This window comes from Euwallacea fornicatus, chromosome 13 (assembly GCF_040115645.1).
Source record: "Euwallacea fornicatus isolate EFF26 chromosome 13, ASM4011564v1, whole genome shotgun sequence".
NCBI classification, from domain to species: Eukaryota; Metazoa; Arthropoda; class Insecta; order Coleoptera; family Curculionidae; genus Euwallacea; species Euwallacea fornicatus.
Window position 1 is genome coordinate 3,849,813 of NC_089553.1, and position 13,747 is coordinate 3,863,559.

General features: G+C 35.1%; 1 protein-coding gene across 2 annotated transcripts in view; it reads right to left on the reverse strand.

Annotated features, from left to right (window-relative positions):
* Positions 1-13,298, reverse strand: part of Elk (Eag-like K[+] channel) — a 122,051-nt gene extending 108,753 nt beyond the window's left edge. For both annotated transcript variants that reach the window (XM_066288905.1, XM_066288904.1), the window contains exon 1: positions 13,007-13,298. The gene's annotated coding sequence lies outside the window, so the exon portion shown is untranslated. The remainder of the gene's footprint in view (positions 1-13,006) is intronic.
* Positions 13,299-13,747: the final 449 nt, after the last annotated feature.

The following is a 13,747-nucleotide window of genomic DNA, read 5'->3' on the forward strand; positions in this document are numbered from 1 at the left end:
GTGGCCGTGCATTGCCTTGCTTGGAAAACTGGTTCCCAATGCGTTGAATATATGTACGGTAGAGCTATTTGTTCTAACACTTCCTGCATATAACGCACGGCGTCATACATACATACGTAAAATTGATCGAGTGTGGTAGTTCATCAACAAAATACGTACGTTAATGTTGGTTTAATTTGATGCAGTAATTTTAGGTGTTGCAATTTTTACGATAAGGCGTATACATTTCTTCATCGTCCCATTTCCCTGAGAAACCCTCGTATACATGCAATTTTCGAAACATTTATCTAACCTTGAATATGTAAATTATTACTACTATATAAATAATATTCCTCTGGAGGGGCACCCTTGGAAATTAAAATTTGTAACGTAAGCTCGGTCGTAATATACAATTCTGGTATATTTTAAAATAACGTAAACAGGTCAGTTCATTCGTTCCTGTAAACTTGAGCTGTAAACCCTCCCCGTTTAAACACGTTGCTGCTGTTCCTCTAAACGACTGCATTGTTCATAATGAACTATGGTTGTTTACTTTTCAGCCCGAGCAAATTCGCGCCTGATATCATTTATTTACGTTGAGTTTTTGTGCCGCAAAATCCTGGTTTCTTTCTAGTTTGGGAAACATCAACATTGCGTTGGTTTGGCAAAAAAAACCTTTCAAATGCCACCCATTGATAGTATTAAACTGGCGTATGATTGTTTAAATATTCGATGTTCGATTTACTTAGAATAGTTTATAGCCATCATCGTTATTTATGCCGCGTGTCTGTTCTTTAACTGAGCGGAGCCTCATGTACAGTTCGTTCTAAACTAAGTGCGCACCGCTGCCAAGGTTTCCATTAGAAAAGATGGAACGTACAGGAAAATAACATTATCATGTTGTATTATAATTTTCCTGAGTATTTCCAAGGCAAGGAGAGGTACCTACTCTTTGCCGGTGTTCAAACTCTAAGCGGCGACATCTCGGGAACACGTAGAGCAATCGCCTTAAAAAATTAATCGCCTCGATGTGCTTTACAACCAAACGCGTACGTCACTGGAGAAAATTGAATAACTAGAAAGTTGAAAATTTTATTTAAAAAAACTAACATTTATGCGTTAAGATTCGCGACATCGCAAATAGCTAGTTTGTGCTGAACTTTTAGGAGAGCCATTAATCAATGCAATTATTTAAATAAATTCCATTAATGTGATAGAAAAGCTTATTTACAGATTAAGCTAAAAAGGAAAAATACGTAAATATTTGTCAAACTAAGCTGAACTAACTAAATGAAAAATATAACTCCATTAAAAAAGGGGCTTCAGTCAATTAAAAAACGAACTGGATTATTCAAGCTCTATCAGTCCTTCGTAGTATCAGACACAAATACCCAAATAAACGTATCTTCCATTCCGACAACATTGTAATTTAGTGTTTTTTAATTCCAGTCGAATATCAAAACAATTCAATCAACGTAGGGCACAGCTAATCTGCTGACTTATTACTAATCTCCTGATTTAGCTCCAAGTGGTTTCTGTTTTCAGGGTTTTGTGAGGTTCTAAAGTACACAAAGTTATTCCAACGTGAAAACGTACAGGGGGTTACATTTAAAGCGACACGCGCGATTATCTCCGAAGCGACATTTGAAATCGAAAAAGGGCTCGAAAAAGCATTGCTCGTTATGAAAAGCGACCTTCGACGCAGTTAAGCAAATTTTTAGTCAAGATGATTTAAAGGATGCTTCAAGGCTGACTTATTTTTTTTTCACAAATTTGTAAGGAAATTAAAGAATTAAGTTTTTTTTGTGTAAAATTCTTCGTTTTCCAGATATCAACAAAAGCTGAATTCACAGATTCTAAAAATTTACCCAAAATCTTAGTAAAAATCATTTTCAAACAATTTTATTTTCAAATTCAATTGAAAACAATAAATTTTCGTTAAAGCAAATAGTAATACGAGTAATAATAAATAATAATGATATTTTGTACAATTAGGTGTAACGCGTTAATAAACTATTATTTTGACGTTGCATGACACTTTGCATGTACAATTTAAAGTCCATATTACTCGAGAACGGGGCTTCATTTCGAAGCCGACAAAAAGCACCTTTTTAACTCAGAAAACCGTGATTTTTCAATTCATACAGTCAAATTGTGAGAAAATTACAAGCAAAAAAGTCAGAGCTCGAAATACCCCAAGCCGGCCCTGTTTAACGCACATCAAAAAAAGATCTTAAAATTTCGTTTGAATTTTCTAATTCACCACAAAAATCTGAGTTAACAGTCAAACTTTCATCACTTCAACCGTTACGACTAGATCGATGGAAAAAAGGGCCCAGCTCCCTTAGGGTCCGTTTGCCGACCAACGTTTACATGAAGCTTTCTGCCTATTTTTTTGTCATACAGTCCAAGTAATTACCTCTAAATTTTGGACACCCTGTATACTGTATGCATAGAGTTTGGTGTGTTAGAGTAATTAATGTGAATGTCACTACTTGGAGAATTCTCATCCTTGGGTATTTCGGACGATTCATAGAAAGCCAAATCACCTAATGAAGAAATTTTTCGTGTGCGCCCTTGAGCTTCCCTCGCAATCACTCTCCGTGTGGTGGATTTCAACAAAGACAATAAATAATAAATTACGACGTCACTATTATCTTGTCATTTTAATAATTCCCGATTATCGTGATGTGTTCAATTACTGCGACCGAAAATTCCACGCTGATAATAATGATAACTACACGATGATAAATGCGGCAAAATTGCTAGAGCACATGTTAGTTACATGATAAAAAGCAACAAAACGGGAAATTTCGCATTCAAAGTGCGATATCAAGGACGTCCAAACTTGTCCAACTCTGACATGAGTTATTGATCGGATTGTTTCCATGTTTATTCGTGATTTCCCTCGGTGTAGTCCAGCAATATAGTTCACTTTTCTGGACTATTGATGACTCTCTGCTGCTGCGAAGACAAAGAAATGGTCCCCGACTGAAAACTTGAACATTTTAATCATCAGCCCCGGATGGCTTTAAGTATTCGATTAAATTGGTATGTGCCAAGACTCACAGGAAGTGGTAGCAATAAAGAGAAAGTTGGACAAGAATTTTGCACGGAAGTAGTTAACAAATGGTGCTCAGCTTCGAAAGTTAAAAGTGATTTCATCTGAATGAGACAATCGATACTGCCCGGTCTAGTTTACGATGTTGCAATGTCGCCGTTGTGAATTTTTAATTTCACTTCCATTTGCATATTCGCACAACATCTTTAATAAAATTAGAAAATCCATACTTCACCTGCTTCACAATTTGAAAAGAGCTTCGCAAATCCTTTAGAGTTAAAGTTCGATCCTACATACTGCTGCGAGGTCTTAAAACAATGTATCGCAACTTCAAAACTTTTTTAATCTATCTTAAGCTGAGGTTGGAACTTTCTCGTTTTATCAGTGACGGACGGAAATGTGTTGAAATAAAAATGTGGGGACACGTAAATGTGGAGATAAAGAATGATGATTTAGATTGCTTCAGCTCTATCGATTATGACACGGGCACTTTATTAAAGAGAAGAGTCTGGTTTCGTTGGAAGGACCCCTGAGGCGCAATGAAACAACGCTCGAGTGTTGTAGAGAAACTAAGGGGCATTAAAGTTAGATACTTTCACCATATTGGAGTCTAGTCTAAAATTGAGCGAAAATCGCCACTTTAACAATTCGATGAAGAAACGTACCGCAGATTATCAAATTAGCTTCGTATCCAATACAGGGTGTCCCACGAATATGGGCTTCTATCCGCACCTTGAAAACTATGACTAGAAAAAAAGTTTCGATTTGGGTGTCGGGCTAAAGTGGAAGTGATCTGCTGGTTACAGGTAATTTCCTGGAAATACCATTTTCAGTTATACCAGAAACGACTGCCAACTCGCTTATTTCAAATGGAACACCCTATATATATATATATTGTATCCAATTACGATTTTGAGGAATATTATGAACATTTTCATGCGTAATGTTCTATACCGAAATTATGCAGTTTTCGAGATATTCAGAATTAAAAAAAAAAATGCAATTGCAGCCATTAGCTTTTTTTTTGTAGTAACTCGCAAATGGCTCAGTATTTTGAGATGAAATTTTGCGTTGGTTCATAGAATGCTTAACTGTCCTTGCATGAGCGAGTTAAGTGACGCTTCCTCATACAGATCGTTCAAGAAACTACCCCAAAATTGCCATTTAAAAACTGTAAAAAACTCTAATTTTTAAAATAGGATATCTCTATTTTTTTTTTTAACAAATATATGGTTAACATGAAAAATAAGTACTATTTTCAATTCAACTGTCCATACCCAAACCTAATTGTTTTCATTTCATACCAAGCAAATAGTTTTCAATGTCCAGTACTTTAAGAATAGCAGCACCAGTACATCATACAAACGAAAATTATCTCAATGTGTTTATTATTTATGGTGGATGTACCAAATTATTGACCCAAACATGTGATACATTTGGTGTACGACGTCCAAAAAAAAACGAAGCCATTGCGCAAACTCCCCAAACGCATAATTGCACAATTTTAAAACTGGCGGATCTGTCAAAAAAACCTAACAGAAGAAACAAGCTTATTGTTGATGACAAAATAAGCGTTTAAAAAGCTTAATACTAGACAATTTTAAGCAATAATGTTGAAATGCATAAACAATCAATATCGGAAAAAAGTCACTTCAATAATTGTAAAATTTAGGTGTAGCACATTATATATGAAAAATGTTCCCAACGTGCCACAGAATCTAAATTTAATATAATATACGGGGTGTTCCATTTAAAATAAGCGAGTTGGCATTCATTTGCGGTGTAATCGGAAATGGTATTTTCCAGAGAATATTTTTAATCGATAGATCATCACCACTTCAGCACGACACCCAAATTGAAACTTTTTTCTAGTCATAGTTTTCAAGACATGAATGGAGGCGCATATTTGTGGGACACCCGGTATATAGAATTTCCCAGAGACATGAATCACTTTGTAAATTATTAAAATTCTATAAGTTCACGGTAAACGACGCTACGGGTCCCTCCTGCCATTTGGCCGTTGTGCCAAGTGACGACAGGAAGTGGATAGGGCACTTTTTATATGAGACACGCTGGTATTTTTTCCCATTTTTGTATTCACTAGATCCTTCCATCATGGTCTACCATGTGGGAAGTTTTTTAAAGGATATAAATTTTTTGTTTAATTTAAGAGATACACATGTGAATTCCCACTGTAATGGATTGATTGTTTAACGGACTCTCATATTTTTGATGTCAACATGTACACTAATGGACAAAGCTAAGGAAACATTCGACACTATTGTTATTTTAATCCTTCCGTTGAACTAATGTAGCTTGATATATAATAATGTAGAGAAGCCAAGTAAAGACGTACTTTACAAATAGCTTCTGTTATAAAGAAAACAGGAAATTACTCTGTAAGAAAATAATTGGACAAAACTAAAAACAACCCTGGAGAAATTAACAATGAACAACAGTGGTGATAAAACAGAATTAACCAAATTATAATGCGTAGCGTACCCTTTATTCTTGATATCCTCTGCAAAACTTCTGGGCAGCGATCCAGGAAGAGTATCTATTTCGGACATATCCACATTTATCCACATGTTTTAAGTGGATTGCTTTAAATCTTCCTTATTTGCGAAAGTTTCTTTCTAAATTTGCGCTTTTAAGTCAATCCACAAATTTTCAATTGGATTCAAGTTTGGGCTGCGTGTTGGCCAAATGGAAACAACGATTTTCGATTGCTTCAGCCAATCGGTAACGATTGTCGATAATGTTTAGGATCGTTGTCATGCCGAAATATCCAATTAATTGGCAGATTGTCGTTACGAACCGATTCCATAATATTTTTCAAAATATTTAAGTATACGAATCTGTTCATTGTTCCTTCAATGAAATAAATTTGACCCATTTTGTAGGACGAACAGCATCCCCATGAAAGAACCGAATCTCCGCCACGTTTTATTGTGTGTAAAGTATACTTGAGGTCATACCGTTTACCAACTGGATGTCATACCCGTGCAATCCCGTCAGATCCAAAAAAGTTTGTATCGATATCGACGATAAATGAGGTTTTTTCCGTAATGTAAATACTTTTGAGCCCAAGTACACCAGGTCTTTCTGTTTTTTGGAACAATCATTAGAGGTTTTGTCGGTCGTCTGCTTACACGCCCTGCTCCATTATTACGCCTTTGCACAGTCTCGTAACTCAAACCTTCGACTCCTAATTCGCGTAGAATCCCCCTTACAGACAATTTCGGTAATGTCCCAGCAATCATTTTTATACACCTGTCCAGGCGTTTGGCCGTTTTTCTTGGGTTGCCTCCACAACATCTGTTGGAAATAACAACGCCTCATGTCCTGTACCTCTTTAATATTTTGGATGCCACGGATTTTTGCGCAAAAAAGTTGTTCGCAATGCCTGTTTGTTTCATTTCGTTCTGAAACGCTTTAACAATTTACGATTGCAGGACTTTAGATAAATATCTTTCGGCAGGCATTCTCGCAATGCTGTGCACTAAATTCGCGTGTGTAATCTGCACAAAATGTAGCTTTTAGCTAATAAAAATCTCCGCAAACTATCGTTTGTTAAATTTTTTCTCAGTATATGTGAAAAATCGGCAAAAAAATGATCGATAAGAACAAAATAAAATCGTACTGCCTACATTAAACGAATACTTCTTTATAAATATGACATGGCACAAGTGAACGTTTCACAGGGTCGAGTTAAATTTGTCTCTGAAATTTTCAAAAATTTCCTTGGTTTCGTCCACTAGTGTACAAGGTTTTCCTTGGGTCTCTTTACGAGAGCTGTCCTTACAACGAATCAGCCATCGAGAAAATGCAGGTTTGCACGCATTTTGCAAGACAATAGAATTTTTACCGCAACAAGACATCGAATTGTCAAACTATCCTCCGGACAGTCCCGACCTAAATCCCGGCGATTTCTTTACCATTCCGAAAATCAAGGACGGACTGCATGGTCAGAGATTCCAGGCGTCTGAAAGGAACTTCACCTTCAAAAACGTCATTTTGATCGTATCAGGAAACGAGTGGAATCACTGCTTCCAGAAATGGTTTCGCACATGGAAAAATGCATTAATCTTCGTGAGAATGTTTCGAAAAACAATTGCCTTTGAAAGCTATCTACTGTTTTATTCGCGTTTTATATCAAAAATTTAAGACAGCCGTCGTATTTAATTAATTTTTTTTAAGGGATTTTAGTGATTTGAGTGGAAATAACTCTCTCATAAAAACTTATAAAAAACAATAAACATATTCAGAATTGTAATGCAATACAAAAGCAATTGTGAAATAAGTTTAATTAAAACTATAGTATTCTCAATTAAATCATTCTCAATTAAATAAAAAGCACAATTCTCCTTTGGTAGATGTGACCTTATTGTACAGAGATGTGGGCGAATGGATCGCGTCCGTTGAGAAATGAAAAGTTAAAGTCACTTTCACCCAAACCCGAAATAACATGATATTCAAAATTATCCACAAACGTTCGTACTATTTCCTCGTAAAAGTGGCCAAAATTTAGAATTTTCGTATAAATAGTATAAACGTTACGGTCTATACCCACTTTCCGCCATCATTCGGTATAACCAGAGAGCGTAAAAATTCCCATATATCAAACATCAATATGTTGAAAATAGATCGAATTATACGTAGAATGTTTCATAGAAATAACTTTAAAATTACGGCAAATAGAAAACCGAAATGAAATACAGGGTGTTTGATTTGATAAAAAAATTTTGGGTTGAAACTTATGATATTAAGTTTTACAAAATCATACAAATTTCCTATTTAATATTTTCTTGATAATCTACTAGAGATTGAGAAAATGGGGTGAAGCATGTTATTTGGGACGTGGTATCTCATCTAAGCTGGTAATAGGATTTCTCCAAGTTATCATTGAAGTTTTATAAATGGAAAAGGTGTCTTTTCCACGATTTTTGCAGATTTAACAATCCAAATTCTCAATCTCCGAAGCTACAGGAAATACAGCGTCGTCGGAATACTGAGTAACTTATTCGTCAACAGAATATCACAATGAGGTAAAGAACTAATATATTTTTTAATTATTTCCTATCGTTATTTAGAAATACATTGTTGTCGGCTCACATTATAAAGGGCTCTTTGTCATCTCTTTTGCAGACATAAACCGATTCGTTATGGTCCTGGTACAAAAGAAACGGATACATTTACAATCCTAGAAGAATAACGCAAGTGTGAGTAAAGCAGATATGCAGGGTGATTCACTGGGAATGGAACATGGCAAAATTCGAGATAGTGCACACTAAAACATGACGATTGAACCCATGCTATTTTATACTAATGTTGCGTGCATCAGAATTCCAGGGTATCAAAGGATGAAATTTTATTTAAAAATTCCTTAATAACTTTTTGTGTTTTCATAGCATAAATACCAAAACCGACACGTTTAAGTTGCTTGTAAAATGTAATAAAAAGTAAGAATTTTGATTTAATTTTTATGTAGTTTCTAGAGGGCGTTGGTTACAACCTACCATCTCGGAAATGTGACCATTTAGTCATATTTCCTTATGAATGCAACTAACGTCAAATTCTTTTCAATATAATGAAAAAGCGCCTATTTTTAGTCAAAAAAAGTATAATTTAATTTCCACATCTCCTTTCGTTTACAAGATTTTCGCCCATGAGCGAATTCAAGTCGTACCATTTCATTTCGACCAAAACGGTGGTAGGTAAGGTTCGCTCACACACCAACACGTTACTTAGCTATTGTTACTTTAGCTTATCAAAGTAATTAGGCCATTTTCGTATCGGTTGCTCTGTTTAAGTAAAAAATTGTAGTTTAAAAATGACAATACGAAACCGTAATGGGTTATCGTTTAGTGAGATCCGTGCTATGATGTATGTTTTTGCTCAAATGGATTTTATCGAAATTTATCTTTCATTTGTTAACGGCCTTTCATTTTCTTTTTAATGACTGAAAAACTCATTTTTTGTTGTTGTTTTTTTGAAATAATTAAAGATTTGAAATGACACTACACGAATTAGTTTATGGGTGAAAATCTCATAAACGAAGACATGTCGGGATTAGACGCGAATACTTTTTTGAATAAATATAGACATTTTTTCATTATACTTAATAGACATAGCTGAACTCATACAAAGAATATGACCTAATATGTATGCCGAAACGATGGGTTGTAACTGGCGCCCTATAGGAGCTACGTAAAAATGAGATAAAAATTCTTGCTAGCCATCTTACAATCCCTAAGTATAACAATTTTGGTCTCGATGCTGTGAAAGTCCAAACAATTAATCAGGAATTTTAAACTGCAATTTCAGCGTGTAACACCCTGTAATTTTGAAACGAGCGATATTGGTATAAGACACGTTGGGTTTAATCGTCATATTTTGGTGTCCCCTATCTCGGGTTTTGCCATGTCCCGTTCCCAATGAATCACCCGGTGTATGTGTGTGCTCTTGAACTAACGATCACTAAATATCGACTTTCAGACATTTCTCTTAACAGATAATTAAGGTGTTTTCTGTAAATTTTAAATGTAATTTTCCATTTTTTAAGTAAAATTATTAGCAATTTAACATAAAATATAATGTAAAAATTCGTGTGTAATGGGTACGTAATGTGGGCTTATTCGCTTCACCCAATTATGGAATCGCTCGCAAGCTCGCTCGACCATAAACTGGGTCGTTTTGTAAAACCTGACGTTACATATTCATTACATACACGTTGAAAAAGAATGACAATATGACGTTGGCATTCTTATTTAGCTATAAAATGGCGTCGCAGCGTTTTACGTCTTACTTTAGGGCAAGTAAAAGTAAGCGTTACAAAATTCGGTTATTTACGGTTTTTTTTATTAATTTACGGTTTGTGGAGTATATAAAGATGTAAATGAAGGACAGATGGCCCCATACATCTGAATTTTATATATCCGAGGGAAGGTGAGGTCGGAAATACCGATGAAGCGCGACCATTATAGGGCCAACCGACTTCGTCACTGCTTCCATCAATGAAAAAAAACTCACCCTGTGTAGAGTAGGCTCGTTCTAGAGTAACGCGTCTTTTAAAGCAATGAGCCGTGTATCCACCTCAGGGATCATGATCGACCATCCATCTAAGGAAGTATGATCCTATCTCAACCCGTCCAACTAAACACTATTTTAGAGACTCGCAATTTTCATAAATGCACCTCCCTAGTTAAAATAAGTGTAGAACTACGGTAGTGCGGTAATAAATTTGCGACTTCAGACACTATTTTAAGAAAATCGTTAAATTACGAATATTATTTTGCCTCGAAATCACATCTGGACGTAGTCGAACAGATGAATGTATTATCTTAAAGGGTCAGTGTTAGCACGATCCCCGAATGATGTGGGTCATCTTGAGATATATCAAAAACTTCTCAATTCGTTTTTCTAATTAACTTTCGTTAGTTGGCAATAAATATAACAAAATTAAAAGTATTTTTGTTTAAGTCGATTTACAGGAATCCCACTTTCAATCACCGCATTCACAGTGGGAACATATTTATTAATTGTTTTATTTACTCAGTGTTAATGCATACTATTAATTCCTGGCTGCAGAAAGAGTTTAATTTATTTACCCGTTTATAAAAGTAATTACCGCATTTTCACAATCCCACAAATCAATACCAATGGTGAAAATTTCCAAGTTATGGGTTCGACCGTAATATTGGCCCACAACAAACACCTGAGGGTGTCGTTACGGTGCACTCGTTTTGACTGAGTTCCGTAGCCAGGCTCCTGAATCCCCATTCCAATTTCGTTTTTATTAAACTTAATAAAATGCCTATCGAAATCGATTCGAGACCTTAAGACCCAGGAAGCTGCTAGTTCTCTTCCCACGATTCAAATCAAGGCGAATTTCTTAAGTAAAAAGATCTATTTTCTGCAAAAAATAATTTGAAATTTTTTGCATTTACATAGAAATTATTTGAATAAAAACTACATCTTGCATTTCTTAAATTTTCAATTTTCGAATGAGGCATGTTTGCGCCAACGGTCACAATTCGACGTCTAGTATCTCTGCCTTTTGGATTCTCCATTATTAACGAGTCACCTTATTCATACATACTAATGTTACTTTAGCTGAAATTATAGACTTAATGTTTCATTAATTTAAAAAAAAAATAAGTTTTTTATTTCTCATACAATAGTTTAAGCCTTAGTATCGTTATGTATTCAGTTCCGTGGAAACTGTGATCGAGATTTATTACATTATAAGGACCACGTAGTTAATTTATAGTATTGTTCGGGTGTTCGGGGTTTCTCTGTTGTGGGCATGTTAAATAACATACAAATTTATGAACTTCATTACTTTACGTACAGTGTAGGCTCAGGTAAAAGGCTTTTCCAATTCCGAAGTTTTTTTAATACTCCAAAAATATAAAAGTCTCACAATCATTTCAATCTCAGTAAAAATCGAAGGTTATTTTGTAAAGCCATGGAGGTGGATCCCTTTTTCCAGTCCTTTGGCAGTAAATTTGAAATAATGATAGAATAACCCACAGTAGGAAATCAGTAACTGCAGGCACGTGATACGTAATGAAATATGATCCTGTTAGGTAATATTATTACGCACAACTGATAGTTGATCCATGCTGACCTTGTTGCGTTTCCAAGAGAATCGCGTCTGTTGTTTCAAATTTTCTGAATAATTTACCCACGTGATTTTTGAAAATTTTTGGAATCCAAATAGGAAATGGTGCCAGAATGAAAAATTTCATAATAAATTTATGATGCAAAGCAGTGGGTCTTGGACAAAACGTTGTGCACACATCGAAAGTGAAACTTTCATCTCGTTTGTAAAACTCAGTGGCGTAGGCTGGTATACATTTATAAAATATGTTCGTAAGAGATCGAAAAAAGAAAATTCGAGTATCTTTCATATAAATTTTAAAAAAAGTAGAATTATTGTTGTAACATCGTTTAGGGCCTCTGCACGATATCTGTATAAAACACATTACGCAGGTTTCCAAAAAATTATACATATTTTTTGAAAGGTCAAGAAAAATTAGTTTCTCGGGCAGCGTTCAGTAACATTTTCACAAATCTAACTGGAAGTAAGGACGATTTTTAATAAACAACATCTTTTCAGTGTTATACGTGATTATTTTAGCTTACTCAGATCGGGTTAGATTTTTCAAGATGCCATCAAGAAGCGCTCTAGAGACGTAAATCTTGCCACTTTTTCAAAATTAAAAAAAAAATTAAAAACCTTGTGAAAAACTTTTGCAAAGTTTCTTGCATGTCCAAATTCAAATAATCTCAAAATACGTTCGAAGATTTTATCTAAAGCTCCTAAGCTCTTAAGAAAGCGCTAATTTGAATTCTTACAATCTCGCGAACATCATTACCGTAAATGTAACAGGTATGCTGTACTTTTTCTTTTTGACGTCCTGCGATAATAAAAACAATGTAATTTGGACTACTCTCCTTCGCTAATTCCGCAAGAAATGGTCTCTTAGATATAATTTATTTTGTTTAAATAGTCCAAAGTGCTTCCCACAAACCTGGTAATGACATAAATAAATGAAAACTCTTGGAAAATACTCAGTAATTTTTTTTAATTGACTGAAAAACGCAAATCCGACAAACATGTTCCGAAATATCAGCCAAAGCCACTAAATAGCATTACAACAACAGTTCTGAACTAACCAAAGGTACCAAATTCAAATAAAACCATACATCCGCCTCTATTTTTCGATCAACATGCGGGCAACAATTTTACAATAAAGCCACCATAATTCCCACAAAAATATATAACAAATTGAGTCTTATACTTAGATCATCGACTATAAATGTTAACAAAAAAATATTGTTGTGAGTTATTGGTCTATTCCCAACTCGAAAGAACAACACCTCTAAAACCAACTTCTCCTCAAATAAAATCCTCTACAAGCAACAGGTTTTAATCCTGAATAAACCAAAATTGCTCACCGGAAGAATCTGATGTTAGAGGTGATTATCCTCTACTGACGCCATTGTCCAATGCATTTTTCACTCATTAGGCACTGTCTATGTTAATGTTAATTCAGTAAATATTAACAAACACTTTTTTTTATTTAAAATTTTTACAGCGAAATTTGGATAATATTCATGTCCATTTTCTACATCCTCAACTGGGGTAAAATAAGTCGAAAAAAAAAACCAAAAATTTATTTGTGAAAAACTTTCGTGAAAAGCGCGCTCGAACAAAATTCCCGCGCGTGTCCCGAAGTAGATCGCACAAGGAAAATTCGAACTGTGAGCTTGGTTTCCCGGGAACATTAATGTTATCCCATAGGAAAATTCTGGACGCTTGCGCGAGATTCCTTCGGCAATAAGAGCAACTAGCTGTTAGATGTGGAATCATGGAACAATGGAAACCATATGTCTTGGTTCGTTTAAGTAGTTAGATGCCTGCCACTCTTGGAAGACTGATGCCATCAATGTGAGCAGACAAACGTTGTTGAAGTTGACGTGATGGTAAAAGCTTAAAATACCTTGAATTCACCCGAGCGATTATGAAATAATGTTTTTTTTATTGTTACCACGAGAATCACCAAAACATAGCGAAAGTGACATACGACCACCGATTCAAATTAGAGGTGCGGGGAGCTCCGTATGTTCAACAATTTTGAATGTTGGGGCAATTCCGGTGTGATCGGATGTGATTCCGAGTTTTTATTTTTAAATTGG